Raw genomic sequence first — 6,000 nt, forward strand, 5'->3', positions numbered from 1 at the left:
GGCTTTGACTCCTGTGTTGAAATTAGGGGCCTCATAAGGAAAGAGTGGGACCCTGAGACCTGGAATGAGGACATTTGTATGGAGGAACCTATTCTGGCATATCTTGAGCCCCAGATTTCCCTTCACCCTCTGGGCTGGCAGAAGCAGCTCCTTTACCCTCATCAGAGGCAATCATCCTCAGCTTGCCTAGACATTCCCCCCAAAACCTCACCTGAGGCGGATCCTCAGAAATAGTACTTGCCAAAACATGCCATTTCCTCACCAGACTGAAAATGAGGGTCAGATTGCAGCACAGCTCAAGGGGCAACAGCAGTAATAAGTACTGTGAAGAAGTACATGGGAAGAAGTACTGCGTTCACCGAAAGGTTATAGGACCTGGAACCAGGGAAGCACATGTTGGAGTGGATCTAGTTATTCTGCTAGAGAAGGCAGTATATATGGCTGGAAAGGGGAAAAATTTATTGGCACGGGATGTTAAACTTGGGGCTTAACATCTTGACAAGGCTAGTTCGGGGAAAATACAAGATAAGTCTAGAGCATCTTCTAGTGCCAGAAAGTAAGGAAGCACTAAAAAGGAAAATAAATAACTAAATCAGTGGGCACGACCCATTTTCTGATCACTTCTTGTCCTAATTTTTCTCTATAAGAAAAAAATTTATAAAATTGACTATTATAACCGTTTATTATCACCAACAATTATTTTTCATGTAAGGAATAATGAAAAGATTATCACTAGAGCTAGGATGACACATGTATGAAGAATATAAGAAACTAGAAGTTATAAATCTATGAAAAGTGAGGAGTCTCTGTACAAATTTTACCTTATAATTTCATGATAAATAGTACTTAAAATATTATTTTCCATACAGTGTGATCCATAGTTAAATTTTATGCCTGATGTTTATAAATCTAATGTGTAATTTAAAGGAGAAATAGTAGAAAATATTGTCAAATGATATACACTTGACCATTTGTATGAAAATTACAGTAATATGTAATAACATAATTGGCTATTGAGAGAGCTTTAGTGTTTTTCTGTTAATTTTTTACTTTATACTAAAAAACTCACAGAGAATGCATAGTTTAGTAAAAACTAATTTTCTTCTGACAGCCTATCACCTGAAATATCCATTAAGTAGTATATCTGATTCAATAGTACACTGAAAACCCATGTTTCTAATAATGCCCTAAGGCACTGTAGTGCCTGGAGTACATCTTTTGAAGGGATAGCTTTGCAGACATAGAAAACCAAACTATAAATGGAAGCATTCGAAGCAGTAAAAAATGTGCTAAATACAAATGTATGTTTTTGAATGAGCTTTGAAAAAATAGTCTGAAGAAAAAGATAATACCACAAGTAGTAAGCTTTGGTATATACCGTAGAAACACCAAGTGTCCTGTATTCCTGCAATAGTCCTGGCTTTTCTCCTAACTGCCTGATTTTGTGCAAATCTTTTCATTAAAATTTCTAATACTTATTATTTTTCAGGAACCATATATTTAATTTTGACAGCAACCTCAAAGAGTCATATATCTTGAGGTCCAAGAGGGAGGGGATATATGTATATGTATAGCTGATTCACTTCGTTGTACAGCAGAAACTAGCACAACATTGTAAAACAACTATACCACAGTAAAAATAATAATAATAAAGTTAAGGAAACTGAGAGCTTCAGAGATTAAACATATTCCCCAAGATCATACAGCTAAGGAGCAGTAGATTTGAACCCAGGAAGTTTGGTTCTGGAGACCGGGCACTTGTCAACTTTACTACAGCCTCTATGAGTCTTAACTACTCATCTGTAATATAAAGCTACAGAACTAAGTTCTTTTCCTCCCTGATTCTATAAATAAAATTAACATAGAAGAAAAAAGAGGTTGATAAGCCCTTCACTTTTCTGTGGTACACTTGCAGAGAAGATGGGTATTCAAGTTGCTCCTTTTTAATAATCCACTTATTAAGAGAAACACATTTTTCCCCCCAGGCTCCTCTAGGGTACAATTTATGGCAGCAGTGCAATGTCACACCTGCAAATTGTCACTGCAGCAGGTATACTTTGGTAGTAGACTAGTGGCTAATCTGAATGCAGATCTCTTAGGATTTATCCTGAGTAGGGAATGAGTCACAGTGTAGTGGAATATCAGAGAGGAAGAAAACCCAGGCTGCCTCTATACTAAACGCTTTTACTAACCTGGATTTTGTCAAAGATCAAAAGACAAGCTTCAGAAGATATGAAAACTTCGGCAACCAAACCACACGCTTGAGTAACATGCAATAACTATATAGCCTTTTGTCTTTTTAAATAATTTACTTATTTATTTATTTTTGGCTGCGTTGGGTCTTCGTTGCTTGTGCGGGCTTTCTCTAGTTGTGGCGAGTGGGAGTTACTCTTCGTGTGGTGTGCAGGCTTCTCATTGCAGTGGCTTCTCTTGTTGAGGAGCACGGGCTCTAAGCGCACAGGCTCTAGGCGCGCAGGCTTCAGTAGCCGTGGCTCGCGGGCTCTAGAGCACAGGCTCGGTAGTTGTGGCGCACGGGCTTAGTTGCTCCGTGGCATGTGGGATCTTCCTGGACCAGAGCTCGAACCTGTGTGCCCTGCATTGGCAGGCGGATTCTTAACCACTGCACCACCAGGGAAGCCCTATAATACCCTTTTATCTCCATGTATCAGAAACTGAAGAAATTTAGCAGTAATTTATTCTAAATGATCTTATAGTCTACTTGTGCAGAAAACCTAAAAGTTGTATCTGCTTTCCTGTCCTTAGTATTTTGCTGTTTGCAACAGTGACGATGCATCTGTTTTCCTTTCTGAGAAAATGATCATCTGTCAAAAATAATGCAGTAAATTAATTTATATCAGTGACTTTTCAAATTGCAGGTTGCAAACCCTTAGGGAGTAGACTATGGAATCTATATAGTGGATTGTAACCCATAAATAATTAAATAGAGTTGAAAATAGAAGAATGAGTCATATTTATTAAGTACATATATTGTTTCAAGAGTTTCGTCCTTATTTTGGATCTAGTCACAAAAGTTCAAAATCTATCGGTTTAGAGTGTTTACCGAACATAGGCTTTAAACACTCTGGTTGTTGACAATATTTTCCTCTGGGTAACTAGTTAATATCTAAAAGATTCTCAGCGATTAGTGACTGAAGAAGATTTGGAGGGGAATCTCAAACTCAAATGTGTCTCTGATGCAGCTTAAAAACTAAGGAAAGAAGTATGGCCTTCTACTTTATTCCTCAATTTTATTTATAAGTTTAAAAAGATAGATACATAGATACATAGATAGGTACATAGAGAGATAGGTAGGACTTACAGAGTTATAGAGCCTCAAATTTTAAATATATTCATTGGAGGTGGTCCCTTTCCACAATATGTAGCTCTTTTTCTAATCTATAAATTAAGATGCTTTGGGTTGTAAGTACAAGTAAGCTCAACTCAAGCTACCTTAAACAGTAAAAGGAGATATGGCATACTTCTGGTAGTTTGATGTAGAGGTTGACACTCTCACAGTGTCATCGGGTTTCTAGCTCTATTTATATATGGTTTTCTTGCTCTGCCATCTTTTAGGTCATCTTCATTCAAAGACATCTGTCCTTTTTGTATATGAAATGACTGTGGGTATTACAGGTATCACAGTTACAAACCACAAAATCCAACACGAGAAAATACTCAATGATTTATGGAACTATTCTAGATATTTTCCTCATTTTATGAAAATTACAGAGTTTTTTGCAGTCTGGATTTTGATAATTGTATTCCCATGCTCCCATCTGTCTCCTGTATTGTCTGTGAATTACATCTAGAAGCTTGGTTACATCCAGGTTCAATTATTGGTAAGAATATTTCATAGATGGTATTATAGTATTCTTCTGTCAGGAGAAGCGTAATGCCTGGTTGTCTCCATTTCGTGATGTTAGAAGCCATTGATGAACATTGCCGAAATCCATGAGTGATAACCCAGTTTTGCTTTTACTTCCATATTTTATAGCTTTTGAATTATCTCAATTCAACTATTTGGATACCAAGAAGAACTGTTTTTACAAGATAAATACTTGATTCTTTTCTTTGATTTAGCTGTTTTTTGAATACTTGGTCCTCTAGCAGTCTCCAAAGGTGACCAGTGAGATTTTTTAAAGTATCTTTCTGAACTCATGGATTAAAAATACTTTATGTGTATTAATTCACTGCAGTTTCCTCATTGATGTTCCATGTGTTCCATCTTTGGCCAGTGGAGTCTCTTTAAGTTGGTTTCTAAGTCTTTTGACATGACCTTTGTCGTCATTAGTAGCTTTTTTGCTTTCTGGTATGACAAGATGTTCCAGGTTCATCTTGGACATTGCTTGCTATAGACATAGAGCTAGCCATTTCTCCAGTAAGTCTTGGTTTCTCTTAGTGGCAAATGATATTTAGAGACCACTATTTGGACACTAGGAGTGCTCATTGCTAATGGGTTGGGTATATTTTTCTAGTCCTTTTAAAAAATACATCATGGTTTCATATGGATACTTGCTACTTGATCTCATACATTTTATATCTATTTCCCTTCTAACACAACCCGAAGTGTTTTTCAGTGATTTCAACATAATTTCTCATTTGTTTTTTCCCGTAAAATGTACAACAGACTCTGAATAAATTAACAATACAACAATATGATTACTAGAAAGAGTTTAAAGGGTATTTTTGTTTTTGCTGTTCTTTTTAACCTTAGAGTATATCCCAGCAAGGATATACAGCCAAATTCCCATGTTTAAAGCCACTTTAAAGTGGTTTCTATGTATTATGCCACCAAACTCAATACAATTAAGTTCATTGGTTCCATTCCCCTTTCACTTTGGGGGAATTTTTTTTTTTTTTTAAATACTTCTGAGGTTTCAACTTCAAATCTATGAATCAAGATATACTCAGAGAAGTCTGGCCTCTATTCTTGTTCCCTCTAACCCATCACCTCTCCCCCCTTATAGATAACCATTAAAAAATTTATAGTTCACACTTCCATTTTTAATATAAGCAAATATATATAAATGGTCATATCCTCTCATCTTAGGTATAAATGTTAGCATACTAGAGCTAACAGAAAGGATTCACTGTCAAATAGACTTATAATTAAGGGGTCTTACCCAAATTTACTAATAAATAAAGGGTTCTTATTCCAGATTTAGTAATGATTTCAAGGATATAAAATCAAAAGGCTCACGCAAATCAAAGAGAAATTTAGTCCATCCTGTGTGGCTATCTTGGTATTTCCTTTCTGCATTGGATACATTCTCTGGCCAGTAATAGATGAGGTCTTTAAACGAGATTTGTGTCTGACCTCACATAGCAAAAGAGGGGTTGTTTAAATTATGAAGCATCTCCATTTTGTATTTAGATTGGCAAAGAGCCTATGTGACATTTTCCCCAGAGCCATGCCTTATAAATCCATAGATTCAAGGGATAATCTTGCTAAGAGAATTCCACAGATAAGGGCACTCCTACTAGCAAATTTCTTTAGCCTAAAGATATTTAGACTGTGTTTACAAAAATATTAGTCTGGGACACCTGTGGGGTTTTTTTCCCCAGAGAATGTTCTCTTGGTAGTCAGAGAGAAACAGATCATGGGCCAGCAGCTTATAAGGAGCAAGAATTTCCTCTACCGAATACCTTAACAATGACCATACTGCTTCATAGGTCTTTTAAATTTCTTTTACAACTCAGTTACTCTTTTTCTTCCTTTATCCACCGTAATTTGAACCTTTTTACAGTGTGTTGATGGAAGCATTTGAGTGTAAGTTACTGAGGCCAAATTCACTGCCTTCTCTGGCCAGTTAGTTTCCATAGGTGTTGTATCTATGGGGAGATTTAATTCAGCTTCCTCAAAATACTTTCTCATCCTGGGGAATCACTGTTTGCATAAATCTTGCTTTTTATTTAATTGTATAAATAAACTTACAAATTCTTTGCTGCACCACACAGCTGTAGAAGAGAAATTAATATTTGACACACCATGTATTAGTT

Source organism: Balaenoptera musculus, chromosome 5 (assembly GCF_009873245.2).
Source record: "Balaenoptera musculus isolate JJ_BM4_2016_0621 chromosome 5, mBalMus1.pri.v3, whole genome shotgun sequence".
Lineage (NCBI taxonomy): Eukaryota > Metazoa > Chordata > Mammalia > Artiodactyla > Balaenopteridae > Balaenoptera > Balaenoptera musculus.